Source organism: Sus scrofa, chromosome 2, assembly GCF_000003025.6.
Source record: "Sus scrofa isolate TJ Tabasco breed Duroc chromosome 2, Sscrofa11.1, whole genome shotgun sequence".
Taxonomy (NCBI): domain Eukaryota; kingdom Metazoa; phylum Chordata; class Mammalia; order Artiodactyla; family Suidae; genus Sus; species Sus scrofa.
Window position 1 is genome coordinate 71692089 of NC_010444.4, and position 21816 is coordinate 71713904.

The 21816-nt window shown below is 47.9% G+C and overlaps 1 protein-coding gene across 13 annotated transcripts in view; it reads right to left on the reverse strand.

The window, feature by feature from the left end:
• ARHGEF18 (Rho/Rac guanine nucleotide exchange factor 18) overlaps window positions 1-21816 on the reverse strand; it is a 96418-nt gene that overhangs the window by 40993 nt on the left and 33609 nt on the right. Inside the window, exon 11 of one of the 13 annotated variants that reach the window (XM_021083932.1) lies at window positions 16061-16389. The exons of 11 other annotated variants lie outside the window; for them this stretch is intronic. The gene's annotated coding sequence lies outside the window, so the exon portion shown is untranslated. Of the gene's footprint in view, window positions 1-16060; window positions 16390-21816 lie in introns of those variants that run through there. One more of the 13 variants, XM_005654744.3, reaches the window with a different exon arrangement.

Below are 21816 nucleotides of genomic sequence, written 5' to 3' on the forward strand. Positions count from 1 at the left end.
GCTCACAGGCTGGAGGGGAGGCCTTGGGCTGAGCTCAAGGGTCCTGTGGCAGCCACCCACTGCGGAGCTGAAAAAGCAAAGGCCACCTGGGCAGGCTGTGTCCCAGACTCCCCATGTGACAAACTGATGCCCTACAAGAACCTGTCCTTAAGCTGGCTGGCCTGGGGCACATGGAAGAATGCCCCAGGGGCCAGAATCCAGAATGAAGTGGTTACAAGCTGGTGGCTCCTTGGAATGAGGAGTTCCCAGTGAAAAGGGGTTTGGAGGAGGGAGGGTTGGAAGGTAAGACAGGGAGACAGATGCCTGTCCTGCAGCAGGCCTGGGAGAGGCATAGGCCTCCAAGTGAGGCCTGCTTCTGAGACAGGCTGGGGATGGGGAGGGCCCTTTGTGGAGGGTGGGGCTCTTCAGGGTGCAAGTAAGCCTGGGGTGCAGGGGACAAACGTGATTGGAGAGAAGACACTCCTGCAATGCAGAAGGGAAGGGAAAGGTCAAGGAGGCCCAAGCTGGGAGGTCTCTCCATCCACTTGGGCAGTAGTCACGTCTCTATAGTCACATCTATAAAGTTCCTATGCACGATGAGTTAGTGGATCTGAGCTGTTGCTTCTAGGGGAAATCTGGGGTTAGGTTCCACGAGCCTCTAGTCATATTTTTGTCAACCCATTAATATAGGACCTTGTGTGATGTATATTTCTGTTGAAAAGTGCCTTACTGAACATTGACGCATTGAAACTGAACTCGTGGCCAACAGCTCTAACTCACACCTGAACAGAGGTCTCATAACACGGACTGTTTTCCCTGCACAGCCTCCCTGCATTTAGGATACTAGACAGCGCTTCCCTGGGCCTAGGGGCCATTTAACAGTGAAACTCCCACTGGAAAGCATAAGGATACAGAAAATATGGTACTAAATACACCGCAAAAAGGATGCTAGTTTACAGAACAAGCTGAGATGGGAAAGGCAGACTGCCCCTCATCCAGTCTCAGCTAGGAATGGGCACAGGGGCGACTCAGGAGTGTTCTGCCACTCTGTGTGGCCAAGAAAGCTCTGTGAGCACTGGCTTGGGGCATTAGAGATAAACTTTTGCCAGGAGGTGAATCCGTGAACCTGGAATCCACAGATCATGAGAAAGGAACAGCATTTTCATGTTTACTTAGAGAGGAAACGCCAGAAACTGGGGAGGGGCGGGGGTAGGAAGACACTACACAACTAGACTCTGTGTTGTCAGCATGGGGCCTGGGGCAGGATGGATGCTCGACAAACATTTGCTGAAGGGGGAGAGGGAGGGATGTCTGGGAGGCACCCGGTGTGGGGTTCAAGAGGAGAGACAAGTGAGGGGAGGGGCAGGGTGGAGGGAATGCTTGGCGTGCAAAGGGTCCGTTGTGGGCTTTAGCAGCACCTGGGGTTTACGCTTTATTCTTTTTTTTTTTTTTTTTTTTTTTTTTTGCTTTGTAGGGTCACACCTTCGGCATATGAAGTTCTCAGGCTAGGGGTGGAATCAGAGCTGCAGCTGCTGACCTTTAACACAGGCACAGCAACATGGGATCTGAGTCATACCTGCGACCTGCAACACAGCTCATGGCAACACCGGATCCTTAACCCACTGAGCGAGGCCAGGGATCAAACCCACATCCTCATGGACACAAGCTGGGTTCATAACTCATTGAGCCACAACAGGAACTCCCACACTTTATTCTTGACACTGAGGCCACAACAAGATTTATGCACGAGGGTATAAGATCAGATTTGCTTCTGGAAGCAGCAGGTGCGACTGGGAACAGACTAGAAGGGATTGAGGGTGGCTGTAGGGAGACAGAAGAGGAGAGCCAAGGGTAGAGGGTGCCAGGACCTGACCCGGGTGACAGGAAGGGCACATTTGGGGCTGGGAGGGGGAGAGGAGGCAAGTTCAACTCTGAGTGGGAGTCACCTCAGCTGTTGGGGTGATGGCAGACACAGGCCCTAGGGGTAAAGGGCTAGAAAAGGGATGGAGATTTGGGCAAAGGACGGTATCTGAAGCCAAGGGGTGGATGAGATTCCAGGGCTAGGGAGACTGGTTTGCAGAGCTGCCTGGGGACTGAATGGGACAAGGCAGGGAAATGACTGACTTTAGGGTCCCTGCTTTATTTCAAGTAGCACCAGAACATGGGAGGGTGGGGGTGGGGTGGGAGAGTAGTTCCTCTCAGAACCACGGGTTCAAACTATTATTATGACTATCACCTGAAATCTCTAAGTTGTTTTCTCACAGGCTGTCACTTGGTCCCATTTCCCCACCCTATGTTTCCATAGCTGCTTATTTATTTAGACCAGTGGTGCTCACCTGGGGGTGATTCTCTCCCCTGGGGGGCGTTTGGTAGCATCTGGAAACATTTGTGATCCCTACTCCTGGAAGGGGTGTGTGTGTGCTCCTGACACGGAGTGGGTCACTGCCAAGGATGCTGCTTGGCGTCCCACAACCACAGAGAATCCCTCGGCCCCACACACGCCTGGCGCCCAGGCTGGAAGTGCGGGGAATCCGGAAACACTCCTGCCCTGAGATCCATCTTGCTGGCTTCAGCCAAATGCTTCAGTAGCTGAGTGGGGCCCTGATTCTACGACACAAGAGGTGAAGGCCACCCCTCCAGCTTTGATTTGAGAACATCCCACATCTCTGTCTTCCAAAATTACATGGCGAATGACGAGGCAGGACAGAGCAGAGGCTGGAACGGAGGTGGGGGGGTGTCAAACTCTAAGAAGTCAACACTCATGAATTACCGCACTTTGGAAAAACTTTGATTCAACTAGTTATAAGCGCGGTAATGGGTGATTAGCTCAGGACTGTCTTAACATCTCCATGTGCGTCTCACTTCTGCCCCTAAGAGTGCTGTCCAGGAAGTGATCTGACGCTTCCCACCTCCCCACACCCCACCCGGTCTTTCTGGTCTACCGGACTAGATGGTCACCTGCCAGAAGAGGAAATAAGGCTGGTGTGACACCATTTTCCCTAATGATTCAGCTTGGCCCTAAGGCTCATGACGGCAGCTCCTCTTTACTAACCCACCCTGCAGGGTGATGGGGATGAATCTTGAGGACGTCATGTTCCATGAAACAAGCCAGTCACAAAAGGACAAATACTGCATGATTTTATATAGATGAAGGATTCGATGTAGTCACATTCTTAGATATAGAAAGCAGAATGGCACCTGCCAGGGGCTGGGGAATTAGCGTTGAATGGGAACAGAGTTTGTTTGGGAAGATGAGAAAGTTCAGGAGATGGATGGTGGGGGGATGGTTGCAAAACAATGTGAGTCTACACTTAAAAATGGTTAAAATGTTTTCAGGAAAAAAAAAGGCACAGTTTGTGCTGCAGGAAACTTGACTTTCAGAGTAAGCATCTGTTCCTCAACCATCACGGATTAGGACTTTCTCCCGTGAACTTGAGATCCCCAGGACAGAAGGCAGATGCAAGCAGCACTTAAGAACTTCTTCCCGGAGTTCCCCGTTGTGCCTCAGCGGTTAATGAATCTGACTAGCATCCATGAAGGCACAGATTCGATCCCTGGCCTTGCTCTGTGGGTTAAGGATCCAGCGTTGCCATGAGCTGTGGTGTAGGTTGCAGACGTGGCTCGGATCCCAAGTTGCTGTGACTGAGGCGTAGGCCAGCAGCTACAGCTCCAATTCGACCCCTAGCCTGGGAACCTCCATAGGCCACGAGTGTGGCCCTTAAAAAAAAAAAAAAGAACTTCTTCCCGCTTTCTCTACTGACAGATGTCTTGCATAATGGACGGGACCCTGAGAGCTTCATGAAGTGACTGGTTCCGACATCCAGGAAACCCCACAGGGTTCTAAGAGGCCTGGAAGGTCCTTGCTGCCCTTTTCACTCACTCCTCCAAGCTCCCCTAGCATTTAACAAGGACGGTTCATGGAAATACAGGAACAAAACCACTCGGTTTGGCGTTCTGAGTTATTCTGATGAACAAGTTTAACCACTGCAGGGCGTCCCTGGAGCTTTTTGCCAAGAGTGAACCAGTAATTATCATATGATCCTGCATTCCTACTCTTGGGCATATATCCAGAGAAAACTCCAATACAAAAAGATTCATGTGCCCCAATGTTCATAGCAGCACTATTTACAATAGCTAAGACCTGGCAGTCTAAGTGTCCATCAAAAATGAATAATAAAGACGATATGATACACACCCACCCACCCACCCACAGAGGAATATTACTCAGGTATAAAAAAGAATGAAATAATGCCATTTGCAGCAACATGGATGGACCTAGAGATTATCATATTAAGTGCAAATAGGAAGAGAAAGACAAATACCATAATTACATCACTTATATGTGCAATCTAAAATAATGATACAAATGATCTTGCTTATAAAACAGAAACAGACTCACAGACATAGAAGGCAAACTTATGGTTACCAAAGGGGAGAGTGAGGTGTGGGGGGGAGTTAATCAGGAGTTTGGGATTAACACATACACACTACCATGTAAACAGCAAGGACCTACTATATAGCACAAGGAACTATACTCAACAGCTTGTAATAACCTATAATAGAAAAGAATCTGAAAAAATATGTGTGTATAACTGAATCACTTTGCTGTACACTTAAAACTAACACAACATTGTAAATTAACTATACTTCAATTTTTTAAACAAATTCTATAGTGCTTAAAAAAAAAAAGAGAGAGTAAACTAGTAAGAATCACTCCTAAAGGATGACATCAACCACCAATGGAAACAGTCTTTCCACGGGAGGTTGAAAAGGGGCAAACCTGGGTGTTCCTTTGTGGGGCAGCTGGTGAAGGATCCTGCACTGTCACTGTGGCGGCTCAGTCTGCTGCTGTGGCTTGGGTTCGATCTCTAATCCGGGAACGACTACATGCCGTGGGAGTGGCCAAAAAAAGGAAAAAAGAAAAGGGGCAAATCTGGTCTGGACGCTAGAGGTGTGACCTCGACGCTTCAATATCAGCACGGTTGGGAAAGAATGTGAGCGAGGCGCCCCTGCACTGTCCAGGCTTGTTCTAGAGCGTCGCCGCTCCCCTTTGCTCCATTTCATGCTACTTTCTGGCATCAGGAGGAGGCACCTTCAGCCTTATCCAGAGGGAGGTCAGACCCTGAAAAAGCATATGCCTTGTGAACGGGCATTCCTAGTCCCTCCCCGTAAGAGGCCAGATGCTGAACTGCAGGGACCCCAGCAAAACAACTGCATCCCTTGAGGCCTCGCCAGGAAGGGCAGCCGGCTTCCTCGTTGGCAAGTTTTAAACAATTACGTTAATCCACCTGACTGTCCAGAAATCAAAGTGACGTGACTGAAAAACACTTGAATGAAAACCAATGATTTTCAAAAGATTAATTCAGGTGCAGCTACTACACATGTGAAATCTTCCAGAAAACCACAACTGGCCTTATTATTATTATTTTGAAAAACTTTAATGTGGGAAATGAAGAGCAAATATGAGCAGAGGTGGCTGTAAGGAGGGCAGAGGAAATCAAACACTTGATGGAGGCCAGTGGGTTTCTCTTTCAGCAGATAAAAAGCATTCTGTTAAAGGCAGGAAAGAAAAATACACGCGTCCATTGCCAGAAAAAAACCTATTTGCTTGCACTGGCCTGGGGAACTATTCAAGGGCACTGCATTGCTGTCAAAAGACAACTGAAATGGTGGCAGGAGGTGGGGATGGTGAGGGGTGGGAGAGGCTTAGAAAGACCCTCCACAGGGAGTTCCCAGGGCAAAGTCACACCTGCGAGGAACTCCTGTCCCCTGCACCAAACTGATATGATCGGAGTCCTGGCCCTAGAAAGAGAACTGTTAAAAGCACAAGTCTATTGGAGGGGTTGGCAGACCCCAGCCCACAGGCCAGCAACATGTTTTTGTAAATAAAGTTTTATTGGCCCCTAGCCATGCCCACTGGTTTCCATGTCATCTGGGGCTGCTTCAGCAGGTACATTAGCTGTGACCCAAGCTGCGTGACCTGCAAAAACTATGATATTTGCTATTGGGCTCTTTATAGAAAAAGTCTGCTCAGGTTGTACAACTATAAATTAAAAAAAAAAAAAAAAAAGCCTGCTGAACCCTGTTCTACCTTATCTAATTGGTTTGTTTTGGAAAGGAGGGCCTATTCCCAGCAATCGAAATGCACCCAGCAAGGCTCATGGAACATGGGAAGCTCCCATTTTTAACCCCTGGCATGCAAGAGGGGATGGAATAAAGGAAGCCAAGTGGCTTAACTTTGTGGGGTCATTTCTGAATTCCAGGGCCCCGAAAGCACCGATGCTGTTAGCAGACAGGTGGAATGAGGTGGGTTTCTGGGCATTTCAAGGTCCCACCATCCCGAGAAGGCCGGCTTGAGCTGTTAAGTCGGCAAGCAGCTCCAATGTTAGGAAAATTCCACAACCTTGCAAAACCTTCATTAGTATTCCTTTCAGTACCACAACGGTGTGAGCTTGAATATATTTTAATATAGCTCATGTCTCAAGGTCAGGAAAAAAAACATTTTCGTGTACTTATGTAAGTTAGGTGCAGGACTAGGCAGACAGAACATTTTTTTTTCCTCTCTAAATCAACAAGACTTTTTTGTTTTTGTTTTTTGTTTTTTTTGGGCTGTGCCTATGGCATGCTAAAGTTCCCAGCCAGGGATCGAACCCATGCCACAGAGGTGACAATGCCAGGTCCTTAACCCGACAGGCTGCCAGGGAACTCCCAAGACTTTTGAATTTGATGGGGGGGTATCTGAAAGGATGGGAAGGTAGTAGATTTGTACAGAGTACAGGCAAACAGCCAAACATTCGACCCACTGTAATATATTGGGCACCTATTTGCACTTGATAGCAAATTACATTCACAGAGGATCGAGATTTAGAAGCTTTCCAAGTGAGAAACCAGTTCTTCTTAAGATCTGCCCTGGAGTTCCTGTCATGGCTCAGAGGTTAATGAACCTGACTAGGATCCATGAGGATGTGGGTTCGATTCCTGGCCTTGCTCAGTGGGTTAAGGATCCAGTGTTGCTGTGAGCTGTGGTGCAGGTCACAGACATGGCTCAGATCCTGAGTTGCTGGGCTGTGGTGTAGGTCGGCAGCTGTGGCTCCAATATAACCCCTAGCCTGGGAACTTCCATATGCTGTGGTGCAGACACAAGACAAAAAATAAAAAAAAGATCTGTCCTTTCTTCTCCTCACTTATGGTTCCCGAGAGTGAGCTGACGCTCAACACTGATTTTAACTTTAAATATCTGAAAATGATGATGTGTTCTAAAGCATGAAAGAATTAAGTACTAATGACTACTATAAACTTGTTCTCATTTACAAGTCACTGGAAACAGAAAGTTCCTGAGGTAAGTGGCATAAGGTCCCCCGCAAATTCAGGTCCTCCCAGAACCTCAGAATGTGGCCTTATTTGGAAACAGGGTCTTTGCAGATGTAATCAAGTCCAGGATCTCAAGATGAGGTCATCCTGAATTTGGGGTGGGCCCTGGATCCACAGGACAGTGTCTTTATAAGGAAGAGGGAGATACGGATGCACAGATACAGACACAGACAGACACACAGAAGGCAAGGCCAAAAGAAGATGGAGGAAGAGACTGGAGTGATGCCGCCAAAGCCAAGGACTGCCTAGGGCCACCTTCTAGAAGCTGGCAGATGCGAGGAAGGACCCTTCCCTAGAGCCTTCCGGGGGAGCGTGGCTCTGCAGACACCTTGATTTCAGACTTCTGGTCTCCAAAGCCATGACAGAATGTGTTTCTGTTCTTTTAAGCCACCTGCTTTGCAGTCATTTGTTACAGTAGCCCTAGAAAGCTAATATGTTCCTCAAAAGTCATAGCTGCTAATGTGTCACCAAGTGCTTCATCCTTTTCTAAACATTTCCCTACCATCTGGTATACCGGGACCCTGAGGTGGCATTCTGACATTGAGGACTGGTCCCATTTGTGAGTTGGGAAAAGAGTTTATGATAAAATAGAAAATACCAGAGTAAAACTTTGGATCCCATGGTGTGTGTTTGTGTGTGCATGCACACGCCTACAGAGTCACTGTGTAAAATGTTAGTTTTCATCATGGTCATGGTCAAAACCAAACACACGACAGTGTCCCAGAAGCCCCCATCTTCAAGCCTATCTACAAGGTGAACTTCCAGACCAAAGAAAAGCCAGTTTTTAAAATCTCCAGGAACAGTGTTAATTTAGGAGTTCCTGTTGTGGGTTAAGAATCTGACATAGTATCCCTAAGGATAGGGGTCTGATCCCTGGCCTTGCTCATTACGTTAAGGTTCTGGCTTTGCTGCAAGTTGCAGCATAGGTTGCACATGTGGCTAGGACCTGGTGTTGCTGTGGCCGTGGCATGGGCTCCGATTTGACCCCTAGCCTGGAAACTTTCATATGCCGCAGGTGCACTTAAAAAACAAAAACAAAAACAAAAACAAAAACAAAAACAAAAACATCTAGAAGGCCTTCAGATTTCACATTAACTCCATTTCTGCTTACTCTGACTGGTGATCAGTTGTCCAAGTCACTAAGTATTTATGGGACAGTGTGGCAGGCAGCCAGATGTAGAGGAGCCTTACCAGAGAGAGGACAGGAAACTAATCAATACCCGCAAGAGGACGCTGTCAGGTCAACTGACTGAAATGGGACGCTGCCCTGGGGCAGCCTGTGCACACCTCTGGCGTGGCCCATGTCCCTATTCCTTTAATGCTTGTGTTACACATTAAAAACAGCTAGACTTGGGCTACAACATGGATGAAACTTGAGAACGCTATGCTAAGAAGCCACATGCAAAAGGCTACATATTATTATTTTGTTTATATGAAATATCCAGCCAGAATAGGCAAATCCAAAGATGGGAAGTAGGTTTCTGTTTGGGGACAGGAAAATGGGGAGTGACTGCTAATGGGTAAGAGATTTTCTTTTGATGATGATGAGAATGTTCTAGAATGAGACAGTGGTGATGGCTGCACAACTCTGTGACTATATTAAAAACCAATGAACCATACTCTTTCGAAGAGTTATGGTATATGAAATGACAATACCCCATTTCAAAAAGCAGAAGCTGAATGGCCGACCCTGTGGATGGCGGAGCTCTCCCCAGCAGACGGGAAAGCTGGGGGCCTTCCCCTTCGATCAGAGCTCTGGGAACATTCTAGAAGAGGAAGGAACACCACAAGGAAGGTTTCAGCTTCCTGATTATGGGACAAGAGGGGGCTACTGACAAATTAGAAGCACTGAATTACCAGATGGGACTTACAATTGTTTCCCGGAATTTCTGGGGCAGACCACTGTAGTTGCATTTCATTTAAAAAAATGCACACACACACACACTCTCACACACACTCTTTCACACACACACACACACACACACACAATTTTGAAAGAAGTTATTATTTTTTTTTAAGGCCACACCTGCGGCATGTGGAGGTTCCCAGGCTAGGGCTCTAGTCAGAGCTGTAGCTGCCGGCCTACACCACAGCCACAGCAACATGGGATCTGAGCCACATCTGTGATCTGTACCACAGCTCACAGCAATGCTGAATCCACTGAGCAAGGCCAGGGATCAAACCTGCATCCTCGTAGATGCTAGTCAGATTCATTTCCACTGAGCAATGACGGGACCTCCTATTTCTTTATTTTTAATTAAAAAAAAAATTTCCCCCCTTTTTGATCATACCTTCAGCATATGGCAGTTTCTGGGCCAGGGATCAAATTTGAGCTGTAGCTGCAACCTATGTCACAGCTGCAGCCACGCCAGATCCTTAACCCACTGAACTGTTCTGGGGATCGAACCCAGGCCACTGTAGAGATAACGCCAGATCCTTAGCCTACTGTACCACAGTGGGAACTCCAAGAAGTTTTTTCCGGTTTTTTTAACGAAAGAAATAAAAGAGAGAGAGAGCAAAGTTGTGTTCACTGCTGCAACCCCAGTACCTGGTTCACAGCAGGTGCCAGGTAATAATCTGCTAAATGAATGACTGAACTAACGAACAAACACATCCAAATACCCAAACACTGTGAGCACCCCACAACCCTATGAAATAAGGAGTGTTACTATTTTCTAATGTGATGGACAGGAAACTGAGGATTAGAGAGTTGAAGCCACACCTCCAACACCACAAAAGCAGGCCTGAAAGGGAGGGGAGGCGGGGCAGGTGTGTATATGGTGGGGGGGGGGGCTCCCAAGTCAAATGAGAAGGTTGAGTTTCCAAGCAAAGGGGAAGGAAAACCAGGTGTGCAAGTTGCCTATGGCTTCTATATCAAACTACCACAGACAGTGGCTGAGAATGACCTAAATTTATCCTCTTCTGGTTCTGGAGGTCCAAATGGGTTGGCAAGGTCGGAGTCCTTCTGGGGGCTCTGGGGGAAAATGTTTCCTTCCCTTCTTCAGCTTCTAGAGGCTGCCTGCCTTCCTTGGCTTGTGGCGTCTTCCTCTGTCTTCTGAGTCAGCATCTTCTAACCTCTGTCTGACCTCTGTTTCCATCATCACATCTCCTTCTCTGACCCAGGCTCTCCCATCTCCCTCTCACAAGGCCCCTTGCAGTGACCCTGGGCCCATCCAGATAATCCAGGAGCATCCCCCCACCTCCAGATCCTTAACTTAATTGCACCTGCCAAGTTCCTTTTGGCCATGGAAGGCCACATACTTGAAGAACTTGGGGGTTAGGATGTGGGCATCTCTGGATGATATTTTCACAAGACTAATGTGGTGATAGTGGCCAGCTATAATTCCAGAACAGAGGGGAGACGCAGGTGTCCATGCATAACACACTGGGCGGGTGGGGGGAGGCTGATGTCTGCTGGGAATGGCCAGAAAAGCCCTAAAACTGCAAGGACGGGAAACCACTGAGGTGACTCCTGAGGCTTCGGCTGCTGGTTACATAAGCACAGTAACCAGATCACTCTTCTGCTATCAGATTTCATTTCTGATGGATTTTGCATCACTTAGCTACTGGGTTCTCAGCCTCTCTCCTCCCTCTTTCTCCCACCAACCCCTTGCTCCCAGTGACTGCTCTCTTTTTTTCCTCTTTTTAGGACCACACCCACAGCATATGGAAGTTCCCAGGCTAGGGGTTGAATCAGAACTGCAGGTGACGGCCTACACCACAGCCACAGCAACCAGGATCCGAGCCATATCTGTGACCTATACGCAGCTCACAGTAAAGCTGATCCTTTAACCCACGGAGAGGGGCCAGGGATCGAACCCACATCTCATGGATACTAGTCAGGTCTGTTACTACTGAGCCATAACAGGAACTCCAGTGACTGCTTTTCTTAATAGACACTGAGCACTATCCTGCCCTGCTCCCACTCCATCCCAAAGAGCTACAACCTCAGGGTCCCTGATGGTCTACGAAGGGCAACTCTTCCCTGTTCTCGGGTGGAGATGGGGGATGGGGGGAGACACCCTTGATCTGAGGGCAGGGGACACAGCCTGCCCCTCTCCAATGCAAGACAAGCTTCGAGAGGGGTCCAAAACTGGTCATACCAATGAGTGTCATCTGCTAACTGCATGTGCCCAGGATGTGTAACAGAGACCTCAGGGCCCATCATTGACCCCATCACCTCTGTCACACTCTCTCCCACACCGCAGGCACATTTATCTTTTTCGTTTGCTTATTTTTGTTTTTGGCCACACGCATGGCATGCAAAGTTCTCGAGCCAGGGATCAAACCCACACCACAGCCGTGTCCCAAGCCACAGCCAGATCCTTAACCTGCTGAGCCACCAGGGCACTCATCTATCTACCCTTGAAGTCTGTCCTCTTTCCACCATCTGTTTTGGGTCCAAAGCATCTCCCAACTTGCCACCGTATTGCCAGCCTCTGCCCTTTCCAAACCATCTTCCACCCACAGGTAGAAACAGCCAGTGAGTCCTCCACAGGCTCAGCTCAGCAGATAAAATGTCTGTTTCGGCTCTAGTCAACGGATAGCACGTGGTTTCCTGACTCTGAGCCTTGTACATGCTGTTCCCCCTCTGCTAATAGCCGCTGAGGCTCATCCCAGCCACCACCCCTCAGGAGAAAGGGCTTTCCAACCTGTGCCTGGGCTACAACCGCAGTGACATTCTGACCCTCACGTGCCTGTCACCATGGATGACGCCGAGGACTCTGTAACCATCTCCCACTCGGCAGGGACCCGAGTCTGTAATCAACTTTAGGAGAATGAGAATCTACTAATGTCAGTAATCCAGCCTCGCATCACTGGTATTAGTGAGTCATTCCCTTTTTCTTTATGCTGCAGCTGCAGCCAACGCCAGATCCTTTAACCCACTGAGCCAGGCTGAGGATCAAACCCAGGCTTCAGTGACCCAAGCTGCCGTGGTCAGATCCTTAATCCACGGTACTACAACGGGAACTCCCTGTTCTCCTTCCTCCTTAAAATTTTTACAGCCGCACCTGCGGCATAGGGACCACCTGCGGCAATAGGGACGTTCCCAGAACAGAGACTGAATCCAAGCCCAAGCTGCCACCTACACCACAATAGCAGCAACACTGGATCCTTATCCCACTGTGCCACAGCTGCAACTCCAAAAAAGGGTTAATTTTACAGTATTATTATTATTATTTTTTGGCCACACCTGTGGCATGTAGAAGTCCCCGCCCAGGGCCAGAACTAGAATCTGCACCACAGCAGGGACCCAAGCTGCTGCAGTGACTGCCAGATCCTTAACATGTTGTGCCACAAGCAGGTTAATACACTCTCATGGTTGTATTAAAAAAGAAAAAAAGTGACATGCATTTAAAATATACCACTCACAATGTATTAAAATAATATGAATGGGAGGTGGGAGGAGGTAGGAAGGATGGGAGTTTGGGGTTGGTAGATGCAAGCTATTACATTTAGAATGGATAAGCATGAAGTCCTGCTATATAGCACAGGGAATTCTATCCAATTACTTGCGACAGAACATGATGGAAGATAGTATGAGAAAAAGAATGTAGGAGGAGTTCCCATCGTGCCACAGTGGTTAACGAATCCGACTAGGAACCATGAGGTTGCAGGTTCGATCCCTGGCCTTGCTCAGTGGGTTGAGGATCTGGCGTTGCCGTGGGCTGTGGTGTAGGTCGCAGACACGGCTTGGATCCCACTTTGCTGTAGGCAGCTGTAGCTCTGATTTGATCCCTAGCCTGGGAACCTCCATATGCCTCAGTGCAGCCCTAAAAAAAAAAGCATCGATATATATGTATGACTAGTTCACTATGCTGTATAGCAGAAATTGACACAACACTGTAAATCAACTATACTTTAATTTAAAAAAAAGTACATGAGGGAACTCCTTAGTTAAACCTTTACAATATCTATCTCAACAAATGGTGGTAAATCAGCTGTGCATTTGCTACTTTGAACAATACCCAGCTGCAACTTTAAATCTTACAAATCTGCCTAAGAAAAAAAAGCAGAGACCAAGCACACAGGTTGAATTTAGTTTACACCCAAGGCAATTTTACCCACACTCTTTAAAAACTGAGCAAAGCTGCAGGGGTCCTCTCTATGAGACCTCCCCGAGGACATTATTTTAAACAGTTTGCTCCCCCCCTCCCCCCCACAGCCACATTCCTCCAAAAAATTCCTACAGGCTGCTCCGGAGCTGGGGCTGGAATTGTTTTGCACCACGAGAGAGGGTTTTCAAAACACAGCAGCTCTTCACCACTTTCAGGGGAAAAGTAAAGTTTAACTAACAAATAACAAAGAAACACTGATTGGCTGACCCAACAAAGGTCTCTGGGTTTTAAATTACTTAAGAGTGACGAGATGAAAAATGTTTAAAAAGTCATCGATGGAATTTGAGGAAGTGGAAACAGGATCCAGGATGAGGGAGGAAAAACGAAGGAGACCTTGACACCAGGAGCAGAAATATGCTAAACATGTGGAAGGTAAACACCAGGGAGGCACAGCTGGTGACCACAGCCCCAGTCCCAGCGGCTGGTGACAAGGGCAAAGGCCTTGCAGCTGTAATTGCTACTGTGTGACAAGAATGAAAATTATACCAGTTTCTGCCAGAAACAATGTATGTGCCACCACAACTTTCAACGTGGGGGCATTCTCAAATCAACCTAAGATAAAAGGTGAAAGAAAAGAATCCAAGGATGCCCTTTTCCCCTTTCTCTCATGTCTGCTGTTTAAAAGGAAAGTAAGCTACACAAAACCCAAACAAATTACATTTACAAGAATGAAACTTAGCATGCCTACTGGCTGTATGCTCTTACTTTAGAACAACTCCCCCCACCCCCCAAAAACGCTTGACCCATAGAAACAGCAAACTATTGACAGCGAAGTAAACGTTTTGAGATGCTTAGATTTTCCAGACTCTTTTATTACTTGGGACGTCAACTCAAAAATACAGGCCTGGGATTTTTAAAAAATGAAATAATGCCATTTGCAGCAATGCGGATTTTGAGATGCTTAGATTTTCCAGGCTCTTTATTATTTGGGACGTCAACTTAAAAATACAGGACTGGGATTTTTAAAAAATGAAATAATGCCATTTGCAGCAATGCGGATGGACCTAGAGATTATCATATTAAGTGAAGTCAGAGAAAGACAAATATCATATGATAACACATATATGGAAACTAAAAAAATGACACAAAGGAACTTATTTACAAAACAGACTCAGACACAGAAAACGAACTTGTGGTTATCAAAGGGGATAACAGGGGTCGGGGTCGGGGTGGGGGGAGATAAACTGGGAGTTTGGGGATTAACAAACACACAGATAAACAACAAGGACCTACTGCATAGCACAGGGAACGATTCTTAATATCCTGTAATAACTATAATAGAAAAGAATCTGAAAAAGAATATGTATGTATAACTGAATCACTTTGCTGTATACCTGAAACTAACACAACATTGTAAATCAACTATACTTCAATACAATAAAACTTTAAAAAAATACAGACCTGGGAGCATACCATATGCACAGAATATGTAGCATTCATTGAGCATTCACCATATGCCAGGCACTCTGCTATGCACCTTACACATATGATCTTATCAAATCCCCAAACAATCCTTATTCCCAGTTTAAAGGTAGGGAGACTGAGGCTTGGAGGTGAAAACTGGGACCAGAACCCAGATCTGAGCTGACACTCAAACCTGAGCTCTTGACACGTCTCCATACAGCTCCAGAATTAATCATTCACCAGGATACCTGCAAAATCATCCTCAAATCGCCCTTGGCCATAGGGCTGTTCACCTGTCCTGAACTCTCTCTAGTCAACAAGAAGAGACCGGCCCTTCAACACTCCTGGCTGGAGTTCCACTCTCCTGGAAAGGAAGCAAGGCGTGGGGGAGCTGTTTTCTCCATTTCCGTGGTAAAACTTCACGAATGCTTTTTACCCCCATGGCCAGCCATCTCTTCTACCTCTTCGATCTCAAGCACCAAAGCACCAGGTATAAAGGACAAGGGGAGGACGGCTACAGCAAACCATGAGAGGACCACAGGCCGCTCAGAGCTGCCCGCAAGGAAAGCAGCACCGCACCATCTAAATTCCTCCCCAAGAGAGAAACTACACACACACACACACACACACACACACACACACACACACACACGCCGCACCATCTAGATTCCTCCCCAAGAGAGAAACTACACCCCCCCCCACATACACACACCCCTACACACTTTGTGTGGTTTTGTTACCACAACGATCAACTTCTCCAAGGAAAGAGTTCTGCCCGGAGGCTTCAAGTACCCCAGCGCTGGAAATTGTTATGGTTATCACCACATCCCAAGTCCTGCCCCGGGCGCTCCCGAAACTGGAACCCACGTCCTTTCCTCCCTGAACAGGGGCGGCTGCACTGCCCGAAAGCTGGAGCTCGGACGGGGCCGGTGGGCAACGTCCGCACTCTGCATTCGCCAAACAGAGCCATGTGCACTAAAAGGGCAGCCTGCACAGCAGGACCCGCCAGCCAGCTCGGAGGAGACCAAGGGGGCCTGGCCTGAGGCCGAGGCAGCCCCGGGGGTCTCTCGCCGGAGGCCGCTCCTGAGGCTAGACGGCGCCTCTCCTGGGCCCCAGCCATCTCTGGAGGTCCTTTCTCCTCAGGCCCGCCCCGCCGCCCTCACCTGGGTCCCCCGCGGGCCGCTTACCGTCCGCAACTCTCCGCTAGCGTCCCTGAGTCCGCTGCCGCCCGGCCTCCCGGGATCCACCGCCGCCCACTGCGCGGAGCCGGAAGCGGGAAGCCTCACGGAGGAATTGCGCACGTGCAGCCCCGCCTCCGAGGGTGGGTCAGAGGGTGTGAGCCCGGAAGGGGGCGGGGCCTTGAGGATCCGAGGGTCCGGGGAACCCCGGACTCCGAACCAGAGCTTTGCCGCAAGCCGTGGTCTTTGTCTGGGGCTTCGGCGGGACGAGGGGTCAGAGGGGGAGGGCGATCCTTGAGGGGCGGGTCAGTGGAGCATGCGCGCGCCTAGAGGAGATCCTGAGGGAAAATCAGTGGGGTTGAGGGGCGTTTTTGGGTTAGAGGTCAACGGGGCTCTGGGGTATCTGCGGGATTGGCGGGGGGGCGCTTAGGGAGAGGTCCTAAGGAGAGGTCAGCGGGGTTGGGAGGCGTTTTGTGGGGTCAAAGGGGGCCTGGGTGAATAGCGGGGCTGGAAGGGGCTTCCGGGGATAGGATGATGGGGCTGGGGGGCGGCTTGGGGAATTAGAGGTTCAGGAGGCAGGCGGGGGGATACAGCAGAAGCCTGGGGTCGGGTAAGAGGCATGAGTCCGAGGCCGAAAAGTGTGAGAAGGGAAAGTACAAGAAATGGAGAGAACAGGTCTGTCACCTGCGAAAAAGGGGCAACATAGATTACAGGAAGTGTAGATTTACACATCTTGGAAAAAGGAGTCATACATTTATTTATCAAGTGTTCGCACACACCCCAACATAGGTACCACAGGTACCCCAAACGCACCAGACACCAGGCAGATGTCATCAGGTCCTCAAAACTCATTTTCAGGCACCCCAAAATAGGTCAGACACCCCACCCAAGTCTGTCAAATATCCCCAAACTCTTCAGAATCTGAAAAAACAACTGTCCCCAAAGCAGCAGACACCTTCATCTAGGAGACATCACATAGCCCCAAACATACCAGAGACCCCACATGGAAACTTTCAGATATCCTTCAAAATCTACACCAGATACCCTCAACACAGATGCTATCAAATACCCCCAAACAGGCGTTCAGAGTGTGAAATACATGCTAGACACCTCCACACAGGTGTTTTTAGACACCTACAGACATGCTAGATGCCTCTCCCAAGTGCCAGCACCCCTCAGGTGCCACCAGACTGTCCAGTCCTGTGGCTTCTTGTCTATTCCATCTCCCCCCTAGGTGGAAGGCATGGGCAGGAACCGGGAGAGGACCCAGGCGTCTTTTCCTAAGGTCCGAGCTGATCAACCAAATCAAGATAGCCCCAAACCAAACTCACTTCAAAACATAGAGTCAGCGTGTTGGGAGCTCTCAGTCCAGAAATTGGGTGGCAGAGTCCCCCAGGTGACCTGCCTTCAAATAAGTGCAGTGATCATGATCAAGAGAGGGAGCGTGTCCAGGGAACTGGAGGGTCCAGAAGTGCAAGGACATACTTCATCAGACACCCCACCCCAGTGGAGGTCTAAAGCCCAGACACAAATACTTTCGAGGTCTCAGCAGATCCATAAATGTTCACTCTCTGAATTGCTGTGACTTTTGGACTTTATTCTGAAGGCAATGGGGAGCCATTGAAGATTTTAAGCAGGAAGAGTGGCAGGATTCTCATTTCTATAGCCACTTTGGTTAAACTCTGTAGGTGGGCACGGTTCTCCCCTAAATGTAGGGACCAATTTTTCCAAGTGTCTGTCAAGGAAAGAGAGGTATTTCTGTTCTTGCCTTTATCCATGCAACCATCCTGCTTTTCTTTAGTTCTTATCATGGGCCAAGGACTCTGCTAAGAGCCAAAGAGTTTCCATCTATAGCAGCATTACTCAGTCTTGGTACTAATGAACAGTTGGAGCTGGATAATTCATCAGGGGCTTCTGTGCATTGGAAGTTATTCAACAGCAATCCCCGGCCTCTACTCTGGGGGTCAGGAGCACCCTCAGTCCTGACAACCAAAAATATCTTCGGGCATTGTCAAATGTTCCCTGGGGTGCCAAATGGCCCTTGGCTGGCAGCCATTGGCCTTTGAGACACTCAGAAATTAAAGTCACCTTATGCAGGCTTCCTGGGGGAGGTGGCCCTGCGCTTTGTCTGGGAGGGTGAGTAAGGGTTAGGTGGTGGAGGAAATTCAGGAACAGCCCTGAATGAACAAGACTCAGGTGATGGGCACGGGGAAGCCATGAGACCTCAGGGTGACAGGGCCACAGATCCTGATGGCTGAGCATTGGGAGAGTGGGATGGAAGGGCAGGCAGAGTCAGACCACAGAGGGGCCTCAAAGATCAAGGGCAGGAACGGGGCTGTCTGGAATGGCATTCCAGCAGCAGGGCTGGTCTCTAGGAAAGCATCTCAGCTTTACCCTGGAAATGCACCTTCCATAATTACCTGGAGCATGACTCATTCCCTGTTCTGTTTAACTTAACTGTGGGGCCGTTTCCTTAAGGTAACTTGTGGCTTTGAAGACCTCTGATGGTAGGTAGGCTTGTGGCGAGTTACACCTGGGCAGTGCCTGCTCTCAGCCTTCTGGGAGTGGGACCTGGCTGTTCTGGCCCCATATGCTTCCTTAGGTGTGGGGCTGTGGTCAAAGCCCAGGGTCAGGGTCTATGATTTAGATGCTGGCTTTGCCTCAATAACAACAAGGAATAGTAATGATAATGACAAGGTGTCACCATTGCCCCTGTGTACCAGGCACCATGCTGAAAGCTAGCCCCATCATTTCTTTTATACAAACTTCAATCTTCCTTGATCTCAAAGCGTTGTCCTGAAAGTCAAATGATGTCTCCAGGAGGTGGAATTGATCCCTCCCCTCCCTAAAGTAGGCTGGATTGAGTGACTCGCTTCTGAAGAATAGAATAGGGAACAGGAAAATTGGGAACCTGGTAGGCATTACCTTAACCAGGTGATACAAGTTAACCTGTCATGACAACAGCACTTACCCTCAGGAAGGTTCCCCAGACCTATAACCCCTTTCTAATTTTAAGAAAAATCAGACAAACCCAGATTAAAGGACAGCATACAAGATACCTTTCTCAAGACTGTCAAGGTCATGAACAATAAGAAGAGACAGAGAAATGCTCACGGACCAGAAAGACCAGGGAGACAGGGTGGTTGAAGATAGTGTGTAACGGAATTGGATCCTAAAACAGAGGGAGATCACTAATGGAAAACAAAAAACTTGGTGGAGTTCCCTGGTGGCTCAGTGGGTTGAGGACCTGGTGTTTTCACCACTGTGGCTTTGTTTAGTGCTGCGTGCAGGTTCAATCTGAGTAGTCTAGAATTTAGTTAATGGTACTGTACCAGTGTTGGTTCCAAAGTTGTGACAAATGTAGTGTGGTTATATAAGATATTAACATGAAAGGAATTTGGGTGAATGTTAGAAAGGGGTCCTCTGCTCTCTGCACTTTTCTATAAATCTGAAATGAAAAGTTTCAGGGAGCAAAGGGGTCTCCCCCACCAGTGGAGGGGTGGAGAGTCCTCAGATCATTGTACACTTGTAGGGTATAATGCCACAAGGTAGCAAAAAAAAAAAAATTCCAGTGCCAAGTTACAGATATTTTTGAAGTCTGATCCTTTGGTTTCCTATAATGTTGAAATTCCTAAGTAGGTGTTAGTTTCTCTAGAGTATTAGCAGTAGATTTTTCTTGAAACAAACAAAACATTGTTATCCCTCCTGCCTATTTTGCATCATACTCTCCACTTGGTTACTTGTTGGTTTATGCTAGCCACAGAAAGCAATCCCCAACAGTTTCATGCTTACACCAAAAATTAAATCTCATCCCTTAGTATCTGGTATTTTGGCCATAAGTCGACTGATAAGAGATTATCGGAAGCTAGTTATAGAATCTGAAAATAAACTCTGGTCTCTTCTTTGCTATTTTAAGGTTTTCATAGAAGCCAAGGACTCTGCCAAACATTTTTGCAAGTGGGACTGCTTAATATTTCATGCAGGAACAATACATTTTTGCCTGGTTTAAAATTACTGGTAGCTTATTTTAAAGTGAGAGAAAAACAACTGAGCACATGCTTGCTGTCTTTAGAAGAGTTTGCAAACATTCAGTACAAAAGTGTTTTCACAGACTCACAGACATAGAGAAAAGACTTGTGGTTGCAAGGAGTGGGATGGACTGGGTGTTTGGGGTTGGTAGATGCAAGCTATTACATTTAGAAGGGATGCGCAATGAAGTCCTGCTTTACAGCACAGGGGACTATATCCAGTCTCTGGGGCTAGAACATGTGTTCTATCTGTGTGCTGGGTCACTATGCTGTACAGCAGAAACTGACACAACACTATAAATCTATTATACTTTAATGAAAATGTTTTTCATTTTCCTGTTATTTTAAAAATTATTACACAGAGCTATTATTGATGCCATCGTGGGGTGGGAAACTCTCAAAAATTGCCCCGAATATTGACATTAAGGACATCGAACAGCAAAGTGTCTTTGATAAATGAAACTTCTGCTTTTCATGTATCTGTAATTTGATTTTCTTAAAATAGAAAATTTTGCCTTTGGCACAACTACAAAAAATTAAAAGCTTATTTTATTAAAAAAAACAGTGGCGTGATATGGCAGTGGATTGGCTATCAGGGCCTCAGGTTCTGAGTTCAAATATTGCTGTGTGACCATGAGCAAGAACTTAACTCCTCTGGGCCTCAGTTTCCTCATCTGTAGAAAGGGGGAGTACTAGTGCCTTACAGAGTTACTGTGAGGGTGTGGTTTTGTTTTGCTTTTTAGGGCCGCACCTGTGGCATGTGGAAGTTCCTGGTCTAGGGGTTGAATGGAAGCTGCAGCTGCCAGCCTATGCCACAGCCACGGCAAGGCAGATTGGAGCTGGGTCTGCAACCTACACAACAGCTCATGGCAACACCAGATCCTTAACCCACTGAGCAGGGCCAGGGATTGAACCCGCAACCTCATGGGTAGTCAGGTTGGTTACTCTGAGCCACAATGGGAACTCCCTTGTTTTGGTTTTTTGGGCTGCATCCTCGGCATGTGGAATTTCCCTGATCAGGGATTGAACCTGCACCGTAGCAGCAACCAGAGCCCCTGCCATGACAATGCACGATCCTTAACCTGCTGCACACAAAGGAACTCCCCCATTACTCTTATTATTTGTGCAAAGTCTTCTGTGATTGTCAAGTGACATTCAGAAAATCAGTCCCTGTCTATACCCTCGTCTTCAAGGTCAGATGTGTTTACTGATCTGCCAGCTACTATTAAGTCACTTCCTGGAGTCCTCCTTGCTGCTGGGAAACCTAGCTCAGGGGGTTAGCAAATTTTGGCTGTAAAGAGCTGTACGGTAAATAGTTTCAGCTTTGAGAGCATGCTGCAAAATACGCAGCTTTGCTGTGGCAGCATAGAGGCAGCCATTCATTTCTGTATTGCCCATGTATTCCAGATCTTTGACCTCACCCTTCCTTCTGCCAACCTCTCACTTGCCCTTTGAATTTGATACCCAGGTGGGCTGGATCCTGGCTCTCCAGGAAGGTCCCTGTATCCAGCAGACCTCAGCCTCCAAAGAAGAAGAAGGAATTAGGAAGTCAGCTGCTGTTTAAAAGGATGCTGAAGACTTTGCAAAGCCTGAGGTTGGAGACTGCTTGCTGGTGTGGCAGATAGTGTGGGTTGGAGATCTTCCAATGGAGAGAAAGCTCCAAACAGGCCAGCAGCTGCTAAGAGCCCCATTGCCAGCAACACGATGCTCCGGAAAGAGAGGGGAATGAGGAAGAAG